Consider the following 25,626-nt stretch of genomic DNA (forward strand, 5'->3'; position numbering starts at 1 on the left):
AGTGGAGTCAGCCGCTGTTCATGGATATTTTCTTGCTGGCTGCATGGAGCATTTGGAAGGAGAGGAACAATGAGTATTTCAGAGGGGTGCCTCACTCCTTCGCGGCATTGCTAAATAGATTCAAAAACCTAATGAGTCTGCTTGTGCACAACTGTAAAGAAGAGCTTCGCCCCTTCCTAGACTCTTATATACAAAACTTGTAACTTAGATACACTCTTTTCTTGCTTGGTCCGAGGGGGGCCCTCGAATACCCCTCACTTGTAATGATGTAATTTTTGTGGTGTGAGTAATACAAAGTCAGTGGGAGCCTCTCCCACTGTCGTCACTGTTAAAAAAAAAATTCGGTCACCAACATACATAACTCATATAATACTATATCGTCAACGAACGTTAAGCGTGCGGACCCTATGGGTTCGAGAACTATGTCGACATGACCGAGACACCTCTTCGGTCAATAACCAATAGCGGAACCTGGATGCCCATATTGGCTCGTGCATATTCTACGAAGATCTTTATCGGTCGAACCTTATGACAACATACGTAATTCCCTTTGTCCATCGGTATGTTACTTGCCTGAGATTCGATCGTCGGTATCTTTATACCTAGTTCAATCTCGTTACCGGCAAGTATCTTTACTCGTTCCGTAATACAGCACCTCGTGACTAACTCCTTAGTCGTTTGCTTGCAAGCTTATGATGTGTATTACCGAGAGGGCTGATACGTCTCCAACGTATCTATAATTTTTGATTGTCCCATGCTGTTATATTATCAATCTTGGATGTTTTATAATCACTTTATAGTCATTTTATATCATTTTTGGGTACTAACCTATTGACATAGTGCCAAGTGCCAGTTGCTGTTTTCTGCATGTTTTTTACATCGCAGGAAATCAATATCAAACGGAGTCCAAACGCAACGAAACTTTATTGAGATTTTTTTTGGACCAGAAGGAACATAATGGGCCCTGGCTACACCTGGGGGGTACTCCGAGGAGAGCACAACCCACCAGGGCGCACCAGGAGGCCCAGGTGCGCCCTGGTGGGTTGTGTCCACCTCGGGTGCCCCCCCCGGACCGCCTCTTTGCTCTATAAATACCCCAATATTCCCAAAACCCTAGGGGAGTCGATGAAATATTGATCCAGCCGCCGCAGAGTCCAGAACCACCAGATCCAATCCAGACACCATCTCGGATGGGGTTCACCACCTCCATTGGTGCCTCTCCGATGATGCATGAGTAGTTCTTTGTAGACCTTCGGGTCCGTAGTTAGTAGCTAGATGGCTTCCTCTCTCTCGCTGAATTCTCAATACAATGGTCTCTTGGAGATCCATATGATGTAACTCTTTTGCGGTGTGTTTGTTGGGATCGATGAACTTTGAGTTTATGATCAGATCTATCTTTTTATATCCATGAAAGTTATTTGAGTTTCTTTGATCTCTTATATGCATGATTGCTTATAGCCTCGTATTTCTTCTCCAATATTTGGGTTTTGTTTGGCCAACTTGATCTATTTATCTTGCAATGGGAAGAGGTGCTTTGTAGTGGGTTCGATCTTATGGTGCTTGATCCCAGTGACAGAAGGGGAACTGACACGTATGTATCGTTGCTACTAAGGATAAAATGATGGGGTCTATCTCTACATAGATAGATCTTGTCTACATCAAGTCATCGTTCTTATTGCATTAGTCCGTTTCTCCATGAACTTAATACACTAGATGCATGCTGGATAGCGGTCGATGTGTGGCTTAATAGTAGTAAATGCAGGCAGGAGTCGGTCTACTAATCTTGGACGTGATGCCTATATAATGATCATTGCCTGGATATCTTCATGAGTATTTGAAGTTCTATCAATTGCCCAACAGTAATTTTTTCACCCACCGTTTGCTATTTTTCTCAAGAGAAGCCACTAGTGAAACCTACGGCCCCGGGTCTCTTTCTCATATTATTTGCCTTCCTTTGCATTTATTTTCAGATCTATTAAACCAAAAATACAAAAATACCTTGCTGCAATTTATTCTTATTTATTTTATTTGGCGTTCGATCTATCAATCTACTACAATTTTATCTCACGTCTGTTTGCCTATCTTGAGGCGCCGTACCCAAAAGGGATTGACAACCCCTTTTACACGTCCGGTTGCGAGGATTTGTTATCTATGTGCAGGGGTTGTTTACGTTGTGTTGCTTGGTTCTCCTACTGGTTCGATAACCTTGGTTTCATATCTGAGGGAAATACCTACCGCCGCTGTGCTGCATCATCCCTTCCTTTTTGGGGAAATACCGACGTAGCTTCAAGTGACATCAAGGGCCCAGAGATACCTCTCCGATACTTGGACTGACAAATCCTAATCTCGATCTATGCCAACTCAACGAACACCTTCGGAGATACCTGTAGAAAATCTTTATGATCATCCAGTTACGTTCTGATGTTTGATAGCACACAAGGTATTCCTCCGGTATCCGGGAGTTGCATAACCTCATAGTCGTAGGAATATGTATTTGATATGAAGAAAGCAATAGCAATAAACTGAACGATCAATATGCTAAGCTAACGAATGGGTCTTGTCCATCACATCATTCTCCTAATGATGTGATCTCGTTATCAAATGACAACACATGTCCATGGTTAGGAAACCTTAACCATCTTTGATCAACGAGCTAGTTAAGTAGAGGCTTACTAGGGACATGGTATTTGTTTATGTATTCACACATGTATTTAAGTTTCCTATCAATACAATTCTAGTATGAATAATAAACCTTTATCATGATTTAGGAAATATAATAATAACCATTTTATTATTGCCTCCGGGGCATATTTCCATCAATTTTGACAACATTTAAAAAAAATCCAAGTTTCGAATATTGAAACTTGATAGTCGTAACATTAAGTTTTGCCAAGTTTCATACGCTTTTAGGGTTTTAGGGTTCTGGGCTTAGGGTTTATGATTTAGGGTTTCTGTTTTAGTTTTTGAAACTGGCAAAATGTATCAACATTCCTATCAAATTTTAGTAGTTGAGAATTGTCCGGCTGTCCGATTTACCTCGCGATTCGCAAAGTCGTTAGAATTCGCACGAGGGACGCCAAGTTTAAGGTTTCAGTTTCTCATACTTGGAATTTCGTCGTCTGCGCATACCTAGTTTCAGCGGTTGAAACTTAACAAAGTTTTAAAACATCTTCAAAACGTATTAAAAATGGATATGATTTGAAAACCCTCGTCACAAGAAATAGGAATATGTAAACCATTATAAATTGGACGTTCAGCTCAAAAGATATAATAGATTCAAATTTGAAAGTCAAAAGAAAAACATGGGATGTGGGATGGGTGGAGCTGCCAAAAGCTAGGAAAAGTTGCATGCATGGACCCCAACTAAGATAATTCATGGCTAAAGCACATGCAAACACCAAACCAGTTTTCGAATCGTGAAGCAATCGAACAAGCAAAAATTTATTGGCCACCACACCTACGTGCAACAAATCGTCTTCCTCGAAAACACCAATTCTCTTTCTTTAAAGGATAAACTTTATTGACCCGACTCAAGCAAATACAAACTTAATAATATACGCATAGTCATATCAACACAATAAAAGCAAAATCGCACAGGACCAAAACTAGGCCTAAGCAAGGAAAAAACGATCAAAACATCGATCAACAAACTATAACAATGACCATATCAACACCAATCATCTCGTAACATCACAACGACAACAGGAAAGACTCTCCAATAGTAGCGCCTCTTGGAAGGCAACGATATTCAAGCACCACCATCGTCGAATCCAACAACCGAAGGATAGATTCTAGGTTTTTGTCGGTGTTCTGGGAACGGGGGTCCCCAGACTTGCCTGCCTGCGGCCCGCGGCGTGGCGCCACCGGCGGCCCAGTACGGCCCGTCTTCACCGGCAAATGCTCAAGACCCTCGCGAGGGGCCAAGCCTCGTGAGGCGGACGACACAAGACCTCCTCGGGAGCATCTTCACCAAGCTGGCTCGCGAGGGGCGGAGAGATCAAGGCAAGGCGAACCTCGTGAGGTTCCCATGACGCAAGCCATGACGACCAAGGCCAGGCGGGCGCCAGCGCGCACAGTGTCCTCGTTTCCTCTTTGGTGCTAAAGGGGAAGGCGCAGGCGAGGAGTCCCGAGGCATCACGCAAAGGTTTCCATATCGGTGCAACAAGACCAAGACCAGCAGGACGGCAGGACGGAGGTCACCATGGAGCCCAAGACGGTGTCACCGCCAGAGCCTTTGGCAGGCGAAGACCACCTTTGGTCAGGATAGCTTGTACTAGTTGTCCCCCTTCGAATTGGCCAATATTTGGGAAGAGGACCAGGCCTCTATAAATAGGACTAGCCACCACAGTAGGAGGCAACTCATCTTGGACTGGATCCACTCCATCCTCACACCCACCAAGCACAAGAACACCTCCCCTCAGGAGGCTATTCTTCCCCTTGTACTGTTCATCCTCAGCCCAAGAGGCAATCCACCACACCACACTGGAGTAGGGTATTACACCACAACGGTGGCCCGAACCAGTATAAATCTCGTGTCTCTTGTCTTGCGGGTTCGTCGAGCTAGCCTTTGAGATCGCGGTGAGGCTGAGGGCGTGATTAGGTAGGGGGAAATGTTTGTGCGCACCCCAGTGTTCGAACCTCAAGGGTTTTGCCGGAACCCGAAATCCGACATTTGGCGCCCCAGGTAGGGGTGCGCTGAAGCTTTCCTTCCGTCGATCCGCGTCCCGTCGCTTCATCGCATCCATGGCGGACGCTTGCCGATCTCGCGCTGAGCGTCGGGCCGCCCTCGCCGCCCGCACTGCTCAGACGACTCCCGTCGGCAGGCCTCCCCGTCGTTCTACGTCACCTGTCGCCAACGCCGCCACCAGCCCGGCGGGAAATGAGCAGCAAGCGTCCTCGCTGCACCGCTCGGTGCGGCGGGATGGCCGCACTGCCACTCCATCGCTGACCCCGGCAGGCTCGTCGTCTCACACTCGTCGCGCTCCCACGGACGCGCAGGCCGCGCTGCTCATGGCACGCGAACTCCTGCGCTACCGCCCCGTCGACGACCTCTAAGAGGACTGGCTGGACCGCATCGCCGAGCTCGTCAGTGCCGCAGGGGGCTCCCCTGCGCCATCCCTCTCGCTGCCTCGCCCTCGGCCAGCTGCGGGCGATGTGGCTCATGGAGCGCCACCACAACCACCACCGCGCCGGGCGCCTGCGCGAGAAGAAGGAAGCTGCCAAGAAGTTCCTCGTCCGCAAGAAAACGCTCCCACACTCCCGGCACCACTACGACAAGACTGTGCGCCGCCTGCGGTGGCGGTGCGCGGACATCAAGGGCAGGCTCCACATCAGCAAAGGGTCCTGGTGGCCACCGCAGGCTGCCGCGCCTTCACCCCTGAGCTACGTAGCGTCGCATGGCCGGGCAAGTTCAAGCCAGACCTGCCTCCTCGCTACGACGACACCCCCAACCCGGCGGAGTTCCCGCAGCTCTACGAGCTGAGCATCGAGGCGGCCAATGGCGATGAAAAAGTCATGGCGAACTGGTTCCCCATGGCTCTCAAGGATGGTGCCTGCTCGTGGCTCCGGAACCTGCCTCCAGGCTCCATCTCCTCCTGGAACGAGATGCGCGACCGCTTCTTCGCTAACTTCCAGGGCACTCGCGACCGCCCTCCGGCCACGGGTGACCTGCGCCGTGTCAAGCTGCCAAGGGAGACCCTCCAGAAGTACATCCAGCGCTTCAACAACGTTCGCCTCAAGATCCCCAAGGTGACGGACGAGGCCATCATCTCCGCGTTTTCTGATGGCGTCCGCGACGTCAAGATGAAGGAGGAGCTCGCCATCCACGAGGAGCTGTGCACATCCATGGAGTTGTTCAACCTGGCGACCAAGTGCGCAAGGGCTGAGGAAGGGCGCCTTTACCTCCTCGAGCTCCCAGCTGCCGACCTGGAGTAGAAGAAAGCCAAGGCCAAGGACGTGAAGCGCAAGGGAGTGGCCTTACTCCCGGCGGAGCCAGACACGAAGCGCGGCCGGGACCAGCCCGAGTCATCCAAGAGCAGCCAACCATTCTACGCCTTCCAAAACGTTCACAGCCACAACACTAATGACTGTCAAGAGCTCAGGGCCATTCGAGATGGATGCCTCGGTCGACGCCCCGAGCGCAACGACCGGGGCTACGGCCGAGGAGGAGGATGTGGCGGAGGACGCTGGGACGACCGTGGCCCTCGCCAGGAGTGGCGTGACCGGCCTCGGGAGAACCGCTGGCAGGATCAGCCTCGCGAAGGCACCTGGAGGGATCAGCCTCGCGAGGACCATCCTCGGGCAACGCTGGCCTTCCACCGCTGCTGCCACCGCCAAGGAGGAACGACGACCACCATCAGGACGAGGGGGCTGGGGGCTTCCAGGAGCCGCGGGCTACCGCCTGCATCTTGGGCGGAGCTCAGGCCCCAGCTTCTCAGCGTATCTTCAAGCAGTTTGCTCACTAGGTGAATGCAGTCCTCCCCAGGCTCGAGGCCACACGCCCACTTAGGTGGTCCAAGTGCGCCATCACCTTCAGTTCGGTAGATCAGCTCAAGTGCACGGCCACCACTGGCGCCCTCCCGATGCTTTGCTCACCCGTCATCAGCAACGTACAAGTCACCAAGACCCTCATCGACGGCGGCGCAGGGCTTAACGTCCCGTCCGTCGAGACGTTCGACAGCCTTCAAGTGCCCTACGATCAGCTTCAGCCTACCAAGCCCTTCTCAGGAGTGACCGGCGGTTCCACCATGCTGATAGGGCAGGTCCGCCTCCCTGTCACCTTTGGACAGCGCGACAACTACCGCACCGAGCTCACCGACTTCGACGTTGCCCACATCCGTTTGTCGTACAACGCCATTCTCGAGTATCCGGCCCTGTCCAAGTTCATGGCAGTGACACACCACGGCTACAACGTCCTCAAGATGCCAGGAAGCGGCGGGATCATCACAGTCCCCTGCGAAGAAAAAGATGTGGTGTGCTCCCTCAAGCACGCCTTCCAAGCAACGTCAATCAAAGACCCCGACAGCAATGCAACACAGTACCCTCCTAAGGTCGTCCCCAAGAAGAAGAAGCAGCTACTCCGCACATGGCCTCAGGAGAGCGGCGCCGCAAGTGGAGGCACGTCAGGATCAGCGCCCGCACCTGGGGCGCCTCCCTCCCTCTCATAGGAAGGCGCGCATGGTGCCCTCCTCGGGCAGGGCTCGTGGGCTCTCTTCTGGAGGGCCTCCGACCTGGCCAACATCATGAGGGAGGCGCTCGGGCACCACGTGGAGGTGTGCTTCACATCATGTTTCCCTCAGGAGGACACTGGACGAGGAGCACCCGGCGCTCAGGAGTTCATTGCCAAGACCACTCAGGAACTGCAGGATGCAGGAGCCATGCGCGGCGACCGCCACTCACCTGGCGTGGCTCCCCATCCAGGTGAGGATGGCGGGCTGCGCGTCTGCATCGATGTCCCAGGGCTTAACAGGGCCGCACCTCAGGAGCTTTTCTGGCCTTCGCGCGTGGGACGCTGCGAGGGCCCGCCTCACAGCTACGTTTGCATGCCTTTTGGCCTGCCGAGCATGGCGTCCGCCTTCCAGCACAACCTGAGGAGCATCCTGGTGGCTCAGGAGGCCAGGCACCACACAGTCCTGGCGGAGATGGAGACGGTCCTCAAGGAACCGCCTGGACCCCCAGAGCCTCCCGAGGCTCAGGGCCCCGGTGGCTCGTGAGGAGCAACCCCTTCATCACGCGTCTTCAGCTGCCTCAACACCCCTTCGACAACAGAACTAGGTGACATCTTCTAAGTTTATTTAGCTGGGAGCGCCCCTCGGACTGCATCATTCCCAGGCCGCATGAGTCCGTCCCTGCGGCGTGTATCCCTTTTTTTATGTCTTTAGCTTACCTTGCTGGGGGCGCCCCTCGGGCTGCATCATCCCCAAGCCGCTCGGGTCTGACCTAGTGGCGTGTATCGTTCTTGCATTTACCTGAGCCAGTTTGCTTCTCATGCATAACTTATTTGTGATTAACACCTGCTTGATTGTCACCTACCACGGGAGCTGTTCACGCTGGCACGGCGCTTGTGCTTGGGTCCGTCCCTGCAACGTCGATAAATCTGAGCGGTCAAGTGCTACCTCTTGAGCACTGCGTTGGTTTTCCCTTGAAGAGGAAAGGGTGATGCAGTAAAGTAGCGTAAGTATTTCCCTCAGTTTTTGAGAACCAAGGTATAAATCCAGTAGGAGATCACGCACGAGTCCCTCACACCTACACAAACAAATAAGAACCTCGCAACCAATGCGATAAAGGGGTTGTCAATCCCTCAACGGTCACTTACGAGAGTGAGATCTGATAGATATGATAAGATAATATTTTTGGTATTTTTATGATAAAGAGAAATAAAGATGCAAAGTAAAATAAAAGGCAAAAGAAATAACAAGTGTTGGAAGATTAATATGATGGAAAATAGACCCGGGGGCCATAGGTTTCACTAGTGGCTTCTCTCAAGAGCATAAGTATTACGGTGGGTGAACAAATTACTGTCGAGCAATTGATAGAATTGAGCATAGTTATGAGAATATCTAGGTATGATCATGTATATAGGCATCACGTCCGTGACAAGTAGACTGACTCCTGCCTGCATCTACTACTATTACTCCACACATCGACCGCTATCCAGCATGCATCTAGAGTATTAAGTTCATAAGAACAGAGTAATGCTTTAAGTAAGATGACATGATGTAGAGGGATAAACTCATGCAATATGATATAAACCCCATCTTGTTATCCTCGATGGCAACAATACAATACGTGCCTTGCTGCCCCTGCTGTCACTGGGAAAGGACACCGCAAGATTGAACCCAAAGCTAAGCACTTCTCCCATTGCAAGAAAGATCAATCTAGTAGGCCAAACCAAACTGATAATTCGAAGAGACTTGCAAAGATAACCAATCATACATAAAAGAATTCAGAGGAGATTCAAATATTGTTCATAGATAATCTTGATCATAAACCCACAATTCATCGGTCTCAACAAACACACCGCAAAAGAATATTACATCGAATAGATCTCCACGAGAATCATGGAGAACTTTGTATTGAGATCCAAAGAGAGAGAAGAAGCCATCTAGCTAATAACTATGGACCCGAAGGTCTGAGGTAAACTACTCACACATCATCGGAGAGGCTATGGTGTTGATGTAGAAGCCCTCCGTGATCAATGCCCCTCCGGCGGAGCGCCGGAAAAGGCCCCAAGATGGGATCTCACGGGTACAGAAGGTTGCAGCAGTGGAAATAGGTTTTTGGCTCCGTATATGATAGTTTGGGGGTACGTAGGTACATATAGGAGGAAGAATTACGTCGGTGGAGCAACATGGGCCCCACGAGGGTGGAGGGCGCGCCCAGGGGGTAGGCACGCCCCCTGCCTCGTGCAATCCTGGTTGATTTCTTGACGTAGACTCCAAGTCCTCTGGATCACGTTTGTTCCGAAAATCACGTTCCCGAAGGTTTCATTCCGTTTGGACTCCATTTGATATTCTTTTTCTGCGAAACACGGAAATAGGCAAAAAAACAACAATTTGGGCTGGGCCTCCGGTTAATAGGTTAGTCCCAAAAATAATATAAAAGTGTATAATAAAGCCCATTAACATCCAAAACAGAATATAATATAGCATGGAACAATAAAAAATTATAGATACGTTGGAGACGTATCAAGCATCCCCAAGCTTAATTCCTGCTCGTCCTCGAGTAGGTAAATGATAAAAACAGAATTTTTGATGTGGAATGCTACTTAGCATAATTTTCAATGTAATTCTCTTAATTGTGGTATGAATATTCAGATCCGAAAAATTCAAGACAAAAGTTTAATATTGACATAAAAATAATAATACTACAAGCATACTAACTAAGCAATTATGTCTTCTCAAAATAACATGGCCAAAGAAAGTTATCCCTACAAAATCATATAGTCTGGCTATGCTCTATCTTCACCACACAAAGTATTTAAATCATGCACAACCCCGATGACAAGCCAAGCAATTGTTTCATACTTTTGGTGTTCTCAAACTTTTTCAATCTTCACGCAATACATGAGCGTGAGCCATGGACATAGCACTATATGTGGAATAGAATGGTGGTTGTGGAGAAGACAAAAAAGGAGAAGATAGTCTCACATCAACTAGGCGTATCAACAGGCTATGGAGATGCCCATTAATAGATATCAATGTGAGTGAGTAGGGATTGCCATGCAACAGATGCATTAGAGCTATAAGTATATGAAAGCTCAACAAAAGAAACTAAGTGGGTGTGCATCCAACTCGCTTGCTCACGAAGACCTAGGGCATTTTGAGGAAGCCCATCATTGGAATATACAAGCCAAGTTCTATAATGAAAAATTCCCACTAGTATATGAAAGTGATATCATAGGAGATTCTCTATCATGAAGATCATGGTGCTACTTTGAAGCACAAGTGTGGTAAAAGGATAGTAACATTGTCCCTTCTCTCTTTTTCTCTCATTTTTTTATTTGGGGCTTTTCTCTTTTTTTTATGGCCTCTTTTTTTCTTTTCTTTTTTTTCGTCCGGAGTCTCATCCCGACTTGTGGGGAATCATAGTCTCCATCATCCTTTCCTCACTTGGGACAATGCTCTAAAAATGATGATCATCACACTTTTATTTACTTACAACTCAATAATTACAACTCAATACTTAGAACAAAATATGACTCTATGTGAATGCCTCCGGCGGTGTACCGGGATATGCAATGAATCAAGAGTGACATGTATGAAAGAATTATGAACGGTGGCTTTGCCACAAATACGATGTCAACTACATGATCATGCGAAGCAATATGACAATGATGGAGCGTGTCATAGTAAACGGAACGGTGGTAAGTTGCATGGCAATACATCTCGGAATGGCTATGGAAATGCATAATAGGTAGGTATGGTGGCTGTTTTGAGGAAGGTATATGGTGGGTGCATGATACCGGCGAAAAGTGCGCGGTATTAGAGAGGCTAGCAATTGTGGAAGGAAGAAAGTGCGTATAATCCATGGAGTCAACATTAGTCATAAAGAACGTATATATTTATTGCAAAAATCTACAAGTTATCAAAGCAAAGTATTACACGCATGCTCCTAGGAGGATAGATTGGTAGGAAAATACCATCGCTCGTCCCCGACCGCCACTCATAAGGAAGACAATCAATAAATAAATCATGCTCCGACTTCATCACATAACGGTTCACCATACGTGCATGCTACGGGAATCACAAACTTTAACACAAGTATTGCTCAAATCCACAACTACTCAACTAGCATGACTATAATATCACCATCTTCATATCTCAAAACAATTATCAGGCATCAAACTTCTCATAGTATTCAACACTCATAAGATAATTTTTACTAATGTTGGATGCCTATTACCTTAGGACTAATTTCTCAATTTAAGCAAATTACCATGATGTTTTGTAGGACTCTCAAAATAATATAAGTGAAGCATGAGAGAACAATAGTTTCTATAAAACAAATCCACCACCGTGCTCTAAAAAATATAAGTGAAGCACTGGAGCAAAAACTATATAGCTCAAAAGATATAAGTGAAGCACATAGAGTATTCTAATAAATTCTGAATCATGTGTGTCTCTATCAAAAGGTGTGTACAGCAAGGATGATTGTGGCAAACTAACAAATAAAGACTCAAATAATACAAGACGCTCCAAGCAAAACACATATCATGTGGTGAATAAAAATATAGCTCCAAGTAAAGTTACCGATGGAAGTAGACGAAAGAGGGGACGCCTTCCGGGGCATCCCCAAGCTTTGGCTTTTTGGTGTCCTTAGATTATCTTGGGGTGCCATGGGCATCTCCAAGCTTAGGCTCTTGCCACTCCTTGTTCCATAATCCATCAAATCTTTTACCCAAAACTTGAAAACTTCACAACACAAAACTTAGCAGAAAATCTCGTGAGCTCCGTTAGCGAAAGAAAACAAGACACCACTTCAAGGTAATGTAATGAACTCATTCTTTATTTATATGGGTGTTAAACCTAATGTATTCCAACTTCTCTATGGTTTATAAACTATTTTATTGGCCATAGATTCATCAAAATAAGCAAACAACACACGAAAAACAGAATATGTCAAAAACAGAACAGTCTGTAGTAATCTGTAACTAACGCAAACTTCTGGAACTCTAAAAATTCAGCCAAAATAGGACGACCTAAATAATTCGTTTATTGATCTTCTGAAATTGGAATCAATATTATATCACTTTCTGGTAATTTTTAACAATTGTTTTCGTGAACAGAAAGTTTCTGGAATTTTCAGCAAGATCAAATAACTATCATCCAAGAAGATCCTATAGGTTTAACTTGGCACAAACACTAATTAAAACATAAAAACAAATCTAACCAGAGGCTAGATGAAATATTTATTCCTAAACATAAGCAAAAAGCAAAAAACTAAAATAAAATTGGGTTGCCTCCCAACAAGCGGTATCGTTTAACGCCCCTAGCTAGGCATAAAAGCAAGGATAGATCTAGGTATTGCCATCTTTGGTAGGCAATCCATAAGTGGCTCTCATAATAGATTCATAAGGTAATTTAGTTTTATTTCTAGGGAAGTGTTCCATGCCTTTCCTTAACGTAAATTGGAATCTAATATTCCCTTCCTTCATATCAATAATTGCACCAATTGTTCTAAGGAAGGGTCTACCAAGAATAATAGGACATGAAGGATTGCAATCTATATCAAGAACAATAAAATCTACGGGCACATAATTCCTATTTGCAACATTAAGAACATCATTAATTCTTCCCATAGGTTTTTTAATAGTGGAATCCGCAAGGTGCAAGTTTAAAGAGCAATCATCAAATTCACGGAAACCTAACGAATCACACAAAGTTTTTGGAATCGTGGAAACACTAGCACCCAAATCACACAAAGCATAGCATTCATGATCTTTAATTTTAATTTTAATAGTAGGTTCCCACTCATCATAAAGTTTTCTAGGGATAGAGACTTCCAACTCAAGTTTTTCTTCATAAGATTGCATTAAAGTATCAACGATATGTTGTAGCGACCCGACCTCAGACGGTCAAGTCTCTATGCTTAAGTGTCATCCCTGGATCGGTATGCTGACACACACAGTACTCGAGGATTTATAACAGAGGTAAATCACATGTATAAAATAACGTAAATACTATTACTTCAATCCAAATAGCGGAAGTAACAAGGTTGTGGATTCCCATCAACACCAACGGCAAAGTTGAGTGTAGAAATCGTAACCCTAACGTATCACTTACTCATCGTAAGAATCCTGCAACATGAGACGTTGCAGCCACAAAGGGTCAGTACATTGAATGTACTGGAAAATTCACACCATAGAGAAATGATGAACAAAGGCTATCACTACATGCATATATGGCTGGTGGAAAAGCTCTATGGTTACAGTTTTGCGAAAAGCCAATTTTTCCCTACTGCGAAGGAATAAATTTTATTTAACTATCATGGTGGTTGTTAAACATTGATAATGGTTGACAGCATTCTCAATCCCAATTAAGTATCATCATCAAAACCCAACAAAATTAATTAAAGTAACATGATGAGATTCACATGAAAATCCAGATACTAGATACTCAAGATGTCCATAACCGGGGACACGGCTAACCATGATTAGTTTATACACTCTGCAGAGGTTTGTGCACTTTTCCCCACAAGACTCGATCTCCTCCGTTAGATTTCTCGCACTACATGGTGTTTGAGAAACGGATGACCGAGACACAGTCTTTCAGAAGCGTTAGCACCTTACGATGGGTAGACAGTACCGCCTACATCCCCTACATCTGCTAGTCTACCACTGTAAGAGTTCACATGACCTGCTCAACTATGCTAGAGCCCATAATAGCTTGTGGCTGCACACGGAAGTTTCTAGCATGAATAATCTCATGATCCCTTTGAGTCTGGGCGGCGGTCCAAAAGAAAAACAGGCAATCCTGGAATACCCAGGTACCTCAATCCACCCAGATGTGTGTTTTAGTTGCCACCTTAAGTTTAACCATTAATTAACAATCTCACATCTGTCATGGTAACACTCAAACCCAATCCACGTCTACTAGCATAGCATAACAATATAAGCAAACGTAGAAGTAACTCCCAAAGGTTTGATAATAAACAGGGCAATAGGTACTACCTCATCTACTTCCCAGAACCCACAATTTAATTAGATCCTAATCATGCAATGTTTGAGGGTTGCCCTAATGCAATAAAACTGGTTAGTCAAAGAGGTATGATCAAAGTGTGAACTTGCCTGCAATGTTGATGAAGATGATTCGTACTCATAACTCTTGATAGTTCTACTCGTCACACTCCGGTCAATCTATCATGAGCAAGCAATAGTAACCACACATAAGCAATCACTCAAAAGATCGGGAAGAACGAAGAAGACAGTTCGAAAAACATCAAAACCAAGCAAATAACTCTTGCAACATAAAACAATTTCTAACAGTACCAAAATTATGTGAATTTGGCCTTATCAGAAAGTTTAGGTCAAAAGCTTCGATTTGCAAAAAGAATCAACTAAATCGGAGTTACGGAACTCAAGTTCTGTTCAAAAGAAGTTTGAATATGAATCTGAACAAAAATCGAAATTTGGAAATTTCAAAAAGTTGACGTGACAGGTTAACTAGATAGGTGAAAACAAGACGAAACTATAGGCGCTGGTTTCATCTAATTTGGATCAACGGGTAAAAAGTTATGCCTATTTGAAAAATCAGAGCCAAGCTGTTTTGCAGAAGAAAAATAGTTACGGCTAAAAAAAATTAGGTCTAACATATAAATACAGAGAATGAATAAATATACCTAAAAACGACTTTGGAGTGAAGAGACAACTTCCAAAAGTCCCGCCGGAGAGGAGAAATATATTTTTCTTTAGTAAATCTAGTCAAACCAAAATATTGATTTAACCCGAATCGGATGATTGTTGAAGTCTGTGGGTCTATATTTATTGGTGGAAAAAAGGCTTAATGGTCAAAGGCTAGGCAATGTGGGACTAAACGTAGATGAAAAGAAAAGAAACAGAGAAGAAAAAAGGCGCCTCGCATGGGCCTGAAGGCCTTCGGCCGGCCGCGCGTGCGCAATGAAGTTTTTTTTTTGAGCAATTGAAAAGAAAGAAAAGAAAAAAAACTATGGAAAAAATATGGGGAGGAATAGGGCCGGCTGGGCCTGGCCCATGTAGGAGAGAAGAAAAAATAAAATGATGGGGCGCCCGATGCCACTATGCAGCGCACGCGAGCGACAAATAATTACGGGCCGCACGTATAGTTTTATTTTAAATAGAAACAGAAAGGAAAACTGAATAAACAAAAATAAAACTAATTTTTATATAGGCATATAATATATTAAAAATTTCAGAAAAAGATTTTCTACAACATCAACATTTTTCTAGCGTCAAATAAAATATACAAAAGTTCAGATAAAGCAAAGAGAGCTACTGCTGCAATAAAACCTCAAAAAATCATTTTAAAAATACCATAATGATTTCAAATTAATTTTTCTCCAATTTTCTATTGTAGGGAATCATGTTACCCTATTTTCTATATATTTTTATTTTGGAGAAAAATAATTTGAATAAAACCCAAATACTCCAAATTGAAAATAATTTCCAAAAGGACTTTAATTTAGACCCTTTTAAACTTCCAACTCATATTTCATAAAGAAGTCATTTCATCTTCTCTCATGAAAATCATTGAGTTGCTTGAAGTTTCCGAATTGGAAATATTTTCAAATGATATTCAAATATTTTCAACACCCCTTTTCATTTAAATAAATGGAAGAAGTCATGTCATCTTCTCTCCAGGGTTTTGTGATGAAAAGAATTTGAATTCATGGAGATCATAAAAGCAAAATGAAAGTTTGGGAAAGTCCTTTTATTCCCTCCCATTTAACTTTCAAAAGATTTCGAATTCACTCACTTTCAGTCAATCAATCAAACAATCAATCCAATCTATCTGTTTATTATAACATTCCAAAATTTAGAATTTTGGGATGTTACAAACCTACCACCCTTAAAATGAATCTCGTCCTCGAGATTCGGAGAGGCTAGCAAGAAATAGGTTAGGTTTGGGGTCTTCTCAAAATCCAACGATCTATTGGGGATCGTAGCAGAATTTTAAAATTTTCCTACGCTCACCAAGATCCATCTATGGAGTATACTAGCAACGAGGGGAAAGGAGTGCATCTACATACCCTTGTAGATCGCGAGCGGAAGCATTCCAATGAACGAGGTTGATGGAGTCGTACTCGCCGTGATCCAAATCACCGATGACCGAGTGCCGAACGGACGGCACCTCCGCGTTCAACACATGTACGGAGCAGCGACGTCTCCTCCTTCTTGATCCAGCAAGGGGGAAGGAGAGGTTGATGGAGATCCAACAGCACAACGGCGTGGTGGTGGATGTAGCGGGATCTCGGCAGGGCTTCGTCGAGCTTCTGCAAGAGGGAGAGGTGTTGCAGGGGAGGAGGGAGGCGCCCAAGGCTGTAGTACTACTGCCCTCCCTGCCACCTTTATATAGGCCCCCTGGGAGGGGGGCGCCGGCCAGGAACCCATCTGCATGGGGGGGGGGGGGGCGGCGGCCAGGGGGGAAACTTGCCCCCCAAGGCAAGTGGGGCGCCCCCCCACCCTAGGGTTTCCAACCCTAGGCGCAGGGGGGAGGCCCATGGGGGGTGCCCCAGCCCACTAAGGGCTGGTTCCCTTCCCACTTCAGCCCATGGGGCCCTCCGGGATAGGTGGCCCCACCCGGTGGACCCCCGGGACCCTTCCGGTGGTCCCGGTATAATACCGGTGACCCCCGAAACTTTCCCGGTGGCCGAAACTTGACTTCCTATATATAATTCTCCACCTCTGGACCATTCCGGAACTCCTCGTGACGTCCGGGATCTCATCCGGGACTCCGAACAACTTTTGGGTTTCCGCATACTCATATCTCTACAACCCTAGCGTCACCGAACCTTAAGTGTGTAGACCCTACGGGTTCGGGAGACATGCAGACATGACCGAGACGCCTCTCCGGTCAATAACCAACAGCGGGATCTGGATACCCATGTTGGCTCCCACATGTTCCACGATGATCTCATCGGATGAACCACGATGTCGAGGATTCAATCAATCCCGTATACAATTCCCTTTGTCAATCGGCATGTTACTTGCCCGAGATTCGATCGTCGGTATCCCAATACCTTGTTCAATCTCGTTACCGGCAAGTCTCTTTACTCGTACCGTAATGCATGATCCCGTGACTAACGCCTTAGTCACATTGAGCTCATTATGATGATGCATTACCGAGTGGGCCGAGAGATACCTCTCCGTCATACGGAGTGACAAATCCCAGTCTCGATCCGTGCCAACCCAATAGACACTTTCGGAGATACCCGTAGTGTACCTTTATAGTCACCCAGTTACGTTGTGACGTTTGGCACACCCAAAGTACTCCTACGGTATCCGGGAGTTGCACGATCTCATGGTGTAAGGAGAAGATACTTGACATTGGAAAAGCTCTAGCAAACGAACTACACGATCTTTGAGCTATGCTTAGGATTGGGTCTTGTCCATCACATCTCTCCTAATGATGTGATCCCGTTATCAATGACATCCAATGTCCATTGTCAGGAAACCATGACTATCTGTTGATCAGCGAGCTAGTCAACTAGAGGCTTACTAGGGACACGTTGTGGTCTATGTATTCACACATGCATTACGATTTCCGGATAACACAATTATAGCATGAACAATAGACAATTACCATGAACAAAGAAATATAATAATAACCATTTATTATTGCCTCTAGGGCATATTTCCAACAGTCTCCCACTTGCACTAGAGTCAATAATCTAGTTACATTGTGATGAATCGAACACCCATTGCGTCCTGGTGTTGATCATGTTTTGCTCTAGGGAGAGGTTTAGTCAACGGATCTGCTACATTCATGTCCGTATGTACTTTACAAATATCTATGTCTCCATTTTGAACACTTTCACGAATGGAGTTGAAGCGACGCTTGATATGCCTGGTCTTCCTGTGAAACCTGGGCTCCTTGGCAAGGGCAATAGCTCCAGTGTTGTCACATAAGAGAGTCATTGGGCCCGACGCATTGGGAATCACCCCTAGGTCGGTAATGAACTCCTTCATCCAGACTGCTTCCTGCGCTGCCTCCGAGGCTGCCATGTACTCCGCTTCACATGTAGATCCTGCCACGACGCTTTGCTTGCAACTACACCAGCTTACTGCTCCTCCATTCAAAATATACACGTATCCGGTTTGTGACTTCGAGTCATCCAGATCTGTGTCGAAGCTAGCATCGACGTAACCCTTTACGACGAGCTCTTCGTCACCTCCATAAACGAGAAACATATCCTTAGTCCTCTTCAGGTACTTCAGGATATTCTTGACCGCTGTCCAGTGTTCCATGCCGGGATTACTTTGGTACCTTCCTACCAAACTTACGGCAAGGTTTACATCAGGTCTGGTACACAGCATGGCATACATAATAGACCCTATGGCCGAGGCATAGGGGATGACACTCATCTTTTCTCTATCTTCTGCCGTAGTCGGGCATTGAGCCGTGCTCAATTGCACACCTTGCAATACAGGCAAGAACCCCTTCTTGGACTGATCCATATTGAACTTCTTCAATATCTTGTCAAGGTACGTACTCTGTGAAAGACCAATGAGGCGTCTTGATCTATTTCTATAGATCTTGATGCCTAATATATAAGCAGCTTCTCCAAGGTCCTTCATTGAAATACACTTATTCAAATAGGCCTTTATACTTTCCAAGAATTCTATATCATTTCCCATCAATAGTATGTCATCCACATATAATATGAGAAATGCTACAGAGCTCCCACTCACTTTCCTGTAAATACAGGCTTCTCCATAAGTCTGTGTAAACCCAAACGCTTTGATCATCTCATCAAAGCGAATGTTCCAACTCCGAGATGCTTGCACCAGCCCATAGATTGAGCGCTGGAGCTTGCATACTTTGTTAGCATTCTTAGGATCGACAAAACCTTCCGGCTGCATCATATACAATTCTTCCTTAAGGAATGCCGTTTTGACGTCCATCTGCCATATCTCATAATCATAGTATGCGGCAATTGCTAACATGATTCGGACGGACTTCAGCTTCGCTACGGTGAGAAAGTCTCATCGTAGTCAACCCCTTGAACTTGTCGATAACCCTTAGCGACAAGTCGAGCCTTATAGATGGTCACATTACCATCTGCGTCTGTCTTCTTCTTAAAGATCCATTTATTTTCTATGGCTCGCCGATCATCGGGCAAGTCAGTCAAAGTCCATACTTCGTTTTCATACATGGATCCTATCTCGGATTTCATGGCTTCTAGCCATTTGTCGGAATCCGGGCCCGCCATCGCTTCTTCATAGTTCGAAGGTTCACCGTTGTCTAACAACATGATTTCTAGGACAGGGTTGCCGTACCACTCTGGTGTGGAACGTGTCCTTGTGGACCTACGAAGCTCAGTAGTAACTTGATCCGAAGCTGCATGATCATCATCATTAACTTCCTCCCCAGTCGGTGTAGGCACCACAGGAACATTTTCCCGCGCTGCGCTACTTTCCGGTACGGAAGGGGTGACTATCACCTCATCAAGTTCCACTTTCCTCCCACTTACTTCCTTCGAGAGAAACTCTTTCTCCAGAAAGGACCCGTTCTTGGCAACGAAGATCTTGCCTTCGGATCTGAGGTAGAAGGTATACCCAATAGTCTCCTTAGGGTATCCTATGAAGACGCATTTCTCCGACTTGGGTTCGAGCTTTTCAGGTTGAAGTTTCTTGACATAAGCATCGCATCCCCAAACTTTTAGAAACGACAGCTTAGGTTTCTTCCCAAACCATAATTCATACGGTGTCATCTCAACGGATTTCGACGGAGCCCTATTTAAAGTGAATGCGGCAGTCTCTAAAGCATAGCCCCAAAATGAGAGCGGTAAATCGGTAAGAGACATCATAGATCGCACCATATCCAATAGAGTGCGATTACGACGTTCGGACACACCGTTTCGCTGAGGTGTTCCAGGCAGCATGAGTTGTGAAACGATTCCACATTTCCTCAAGTGTGTACCAAACTCGTGACTTAAATATTCTCCACCACGATCTGATCGTAAGAATTTTATTTTTCTGTCACGTTGATTCTCAACCTCACTCTGAAATTCCTTGAACTTTTCAAAGGTTTCAGACTTGTGTTTCATTAGGTAGACATACCCATATCTACTTAAGTCATCAGTGAGAGTGAGAACATAACGATATCCTCCGCGAGCCTCAACACTCATTGGACTGCACACATCGGTATGTATGATTTCCAATAAGTTGGTTGCTCGCGGAGTCTTGGTCATCTTACCCATGAGGCATGGTTCGCACGTGTCAAATGATTCGTAATCAAGAGACTCCAAAAGTCCATCTGCATGGAGCTTCTTCATGCGCTTGACACCAATGTGACCAAGGCGGCAGTGCCACAAGTATGTGGGACTATCGTTATCAACCTTACATCTTTTGGTATTCACACTATGAATATGTGTAACATCACGTTCGAGATTCATCAAGAATAAACCATTGACCAGCGGGGCATGACCATAAAACATATCTCTCAAATAAATAGAACAACCATTATTCTCGGATTTAAATGAGTAGCCATCTCGAATTAAACGAGATCCAGATACAATGTTCATGCTCAAATCTGGCACTAAATAACAATTATTGAGGTTTAAAACTAATACCGTAGGTAAATGCAGAGGTAGCGTGCCGACGGCGATCACATCGACCTTGGAACCATTCCCGACGCGCATCGTCACCTCGTCCTTTGCCAGTCTCCACTTATTCCGCAGTTCCTGTTTTGAGTTACAAATATGAGCAACCGCACCGGTATCAAATACCCAGGAGCTACTACGAGTACTGGTAAGGTACACATCAATTACATGTATATCACATATACCTTTTGTGTTGCCGGCCTTCTTGTCCGCTAAGTATTTGGGGCAGTTCCGCTTCCAGTGACCACTTCCCTTGCAATAAAAGCACTCAGTCTCAGGCTTGGGTCCATTCTTTGACTTCTTCCCGGCAACTGGCTTACCGGGCGCGGCAACTCCCTTGCCGTCCTTCTTGAAGTTCTTCTTACCCTTGCCCTTCTTGAACTTAGTGGTTTTATTCACCATCAATACTTGATGTTCTTTTCTGATCTCCACCTCTACTGATTTCAGCATTGAATATACCTCGGGAATGGTCTTTTCCATCCCCTGCATATTGAAGTTCATCACAAAGCTCTTGTAGCTTGGTGGAAGCGACTGAATGATTCTGTCAATGACCGCGTCATCCGGGAGATTAACTCCCAGCTGGGATAAGCGGTTGTGTAACCCAGACATTCTGAGTATGTGCTCACTAACAGAACTGTTCTCCTCCATTTTACAGCTGAAGAACTTGTCGGAGACTTCATATCTCTTGACCCGGGCATGAGCTTGGAAAACCAATTTCAGCTCTTCGAACATCTCATATGCTCCATGCTTCTCAAAACGCTTTTGGAGCCCCGGTTCTAAGCTGTAAAGCATGCCACACTGAACGAGGGAGTAATCATCAGCACGTGATTGCCAAGCGTTCATAACGTCTTGGTTCTCTGGGATTGGTGCCTCATCTAGCGGTGCTTCTAGGACATAATCTTTCTTGGCTGCTATGAGGATGATCCTCAGGTTCCGGACCCAGTCCGTATAGTTGCTGCCATCATCTTTCAGCTTGGTTTTCTCTAGGAACGCGTTGAAGTTGAGGACAACGTGGGCCATTTGATCTACAAGACATATTGTAAAGATTTTAGACTAAGTTCATGATAATTAAGTTCATATAATCAAATTATTCAATGAACTCCCACTCAGATAGACATCCCTCTAGTCATCTAAGTGAAACATGATCCGAGTTAACTAGGCCATGTCCGATCATCACGTGAGACGGACTAGTCAAGATCGGTGAACATCTCCATGTTGATCGTATCTTCTATACGACTCATGCTTGACCTTTCGGTCCTCCATGTTCCGAGGCCATGTCTGTACATGCTAGGCTCGTCAAGTCAACCTAAGTGTATTGCGTGTGTTCCGAGGCCATGTCTGTACATGCTAGGCTCGTCAACACCCGTTGTATGCGAACGTTAGAATCTATCACACCCGGTCATCACGTGGTGCTTCGAAACAACGAACCTTCGCAATGGTGCACAGTTAGGGTGAACACTTTCTTGAAATTATTATAAGGGATCATCTTACTTACTACCGTCGTTCTAAGCAAATAAGATGCAAAACATGATAAACATCACATGCAATCAAATAGTGACATGATATGGCCAATATCATTTTGCTCCTTTGATCTCCATCTTCGGGGCACCATGATCATCTTCGTCACCGGCATGACACCATGATCTCCATCATCATGATCTCCATCATTGTGTCTTCATGAAGTTGTCACGCCAACGATTACTTCTACTTCTACGGCTAACACGTTTAGCAATAAAGTAAAGTAATTTACATGGCGTTATTCAATGACATGCAGGTCATACAAAATAATAAAGACAACTCCTATGGCTCCTGCCGGTTGTCATACTCATCGACATGCAAGTCGTGATTCCTATTACAAGAATATGATCAATCTCATACATCACATATATCATTCATCACATCTTCTGGCCATATCACATCACATAGCACATGCTGCAAAAACAAGTTAGACGTCCTCTAATTGTTGTTGCAAGTTTTTATGTGGCTTGAATAGGTTTCTAGCAAGAACGTTTCTTACCTACGTAAAACCACAACGTGATGTGCCAATATCTATTTACCCTTCATAAGGACCCTTTTCATCGAATCCGTTCCGAGTAAAGTGGGAGAGACGGACACCCGCTAGCCACCTTATGCAACTAGTGCATGTCAGTCGGTGGAACCTGTCTCACGTAAGCTTACGTGTAAGGTCGGTCTGGGCCGCTTCATCCCACAATACCGCCGAAACAAGATAAGACTAGTAGCGGCAAGAAGAATTGGCAACATCTACGCCCACAACTGCTTTGTGTTCTACTCGTGCATAGTAACTACGCATAGGCCTGGCTCTGATACCACTGTTGGGGATCGTAGCAGAATTTTAAAATTTTCCTACGCTCACCAAGATCCATCTATGGAGTATACTAGCAACGAGGGGAAAGGAGTGCATCTACATACCCTTGTAGATCGCGAGCGGAAGCGTTCCAATGAACGAGGTTGATGGAGTCGTACTCGCCGTGATCCAAATCACCGATGACCGAGTGCCGAACGGACGGCACCTCCGCGTTCAACACACGTACGGAGCAGCGACGTCTCCTCCTTCTTGATCCAGCAAGGGGGAAGGAGAGGTTGATGGAGATCCAGCAGCACGACGGCGTGGTGGTGGATGTAGCGGGATCTCGGCAGGGCTTCGTCGAGCTTCTGCGAGAGGGAGAGGTGTTGCAGGGGAGGAGGGAGGCGCCCAAGGCTGTAGTACTACTGCCCTCCCTCCCCCTTTATATAGGCCCCCTCGGAGGGGGGCGCCGGCCAGGAACCCATCTGCATGGGGGGGCGGCGGCCAGGGGGGAAACTTGCCCCCCAAGGCAAGTGGGGCGCCCCCACCCTAGGGTTTCCAACCCTAGGCGCAGGGGGGAGGCCCATGGGGGGCGCCCCAGCCCACTAAGGGCTGGTTCCCTTCCCACTTCAGCCCATGGGGCCTTCGGGATAGGTGGCCCCACCCGGTGGACCCCCGGGACCCTTCCAGTGGTCCCGGTACAATACCGGTGACCCCCGAAACTTTCCCGGTGGCCGAAACTTGACTTCCTATATATAATTCTCCACCTCTGGACCATTCCGGAACTCCTCGTGACGTCCGGGATCTCATCCGGGACTCCGAACAACTTTCGGGTTTCCGCATACTCATATCTCTACAACCCTAGCATCACCGAACCTTCAGTGTGTAGACCCTACGGGTTCGGGAGACATGCAGACATGACCGAGACGCCTCTCCGGTCAATAACCAACAGCGGGATCTGGATACCCATGTTGGCTCCCACATGTTCCACGATGATCTCATCGGATGAACCACGATGTCGAGGATTCAATCAATCCCGTATACAATTCCCTTTGTCAATCGGTATGTTACTTGCCCGAGATTCGATCGTCGGTATCCCAATACCTTGTTCAATCTCGTTACCGGCAAGTCTCTTTACTCGTACCGTAATGCATGATCCCGTGACTAACGCCTTAGTCACATTGAGCTCATTATGATGATGCATTACCGAGTGGGCCCAGAGATACCTCTCCGTCATACGGAGTGACAAATCCCAGTCTCGATCCGTGCCAACCCAACAGACACTTTCGGAGATACCCGAGTGTACCTTTATAGTCACCCAGTTACGTTGTGACGTTTGGCACACCCAAAGTACTCCTACGGTATCCGGGAGTTGCACGATCTCATGGTCTAAGGAGAAGATACTTGACATTGGAAAAGCTCTAGCAAATGAACTACACGATCTTTGAGCTATGCTTAGGATTGGGTCTTGTCCATCACATCATTCTCCTAATGATGTGATCCCGTTATCAATGACATCCAATGTCCATAGTCAGGAAACCATGACTATCTGTTGATCAACGAGCTTGTCAACTAGAGGCTTACTAGGGACACGTTGTGGTCTATGTATTCACACATGCATTACGATTTCCGGATAACACAATTATAGCATGAACAGTAGACAATTACCATGAACAAAGAAATATAATAATAACCATTTATTATTGCCTCTAGGGCATATTTCCAACACGATCATCACAGGGGGGGTCTGGGGTGCTACCACCCTTAGAAGCATGGTTACGGTCCCATCAATACTCATATACTCCATCCTTATTCTTGACGGGGCCGGTCTTCTCAAATTCTCGGGAAAATTCCTTCTCTGGCCCTTCCGGTAGCGGCATAACCTTTTCCTCAATTCTGTTGTATCCTTTCTTCTTGGTATGGTTATTCCGAGAATGGGTCTTCTGAGCTGACGAGTCTGACGCCCATACTAAACAACTATCGACATCTCATGGTGGTCAACAATTTATGGTTTCTCCTGCAGGAAAATGGGTCTCGCTGAACCTCACCGTATATCCTACGATTGGCAAGAGCTGCCTTGTACAAGGGGAAAAAATACTTACAGCATTCTAAGGTTCAAACAAGGTTTTGCTCGTTGTCTCTCTACTATAGGCAAGTCACTCAGATTTACCATCCCATATAGCAAAGCGAACAATAAGAGTAAGTCGGTATGGTGATCAATCCATCCCGCACCCAAATCATTACCCTGTATATGGTTTAGTGAATCTCGCATTCTAACACTCGGTCGTCCTCGCAAGCATTGCAGAATTTCTCTTGTCGACGAACCAAGTTCGGATAAATCCATGGATTCTGCAAGCCAAACAAACATGTATCGTTCCTTCCCAACCCTCAGGTTTTGCGTAACTCCTATAAGATCGTTTGTCGATAAAATTGTAACTTCTTCCTGGGTTTTTTCCTTCAGCAAGAATGTGCTTGCTTCTTGGCAGGTCCTGGGGCCTGTGGGTTATGGCCCATCTCATCAC

Source organism: Aegilops tauschii, chromosome 2, assembly GCF_002575655.3.
Source record: "Aegilops tauschii subsp. strangulata cultivar AL8/78 chromosome 2, Aet v6.0, whole genome shotgun sequence".
In the NCBI taxonomy this organism is placed as follows: domain Eukaryota; kingdom Viridiplantae; phylum Streptophyta; class Magnoliopsida; order Poales; family Poaceae; genus Aegilops; species Aegilops tauschii.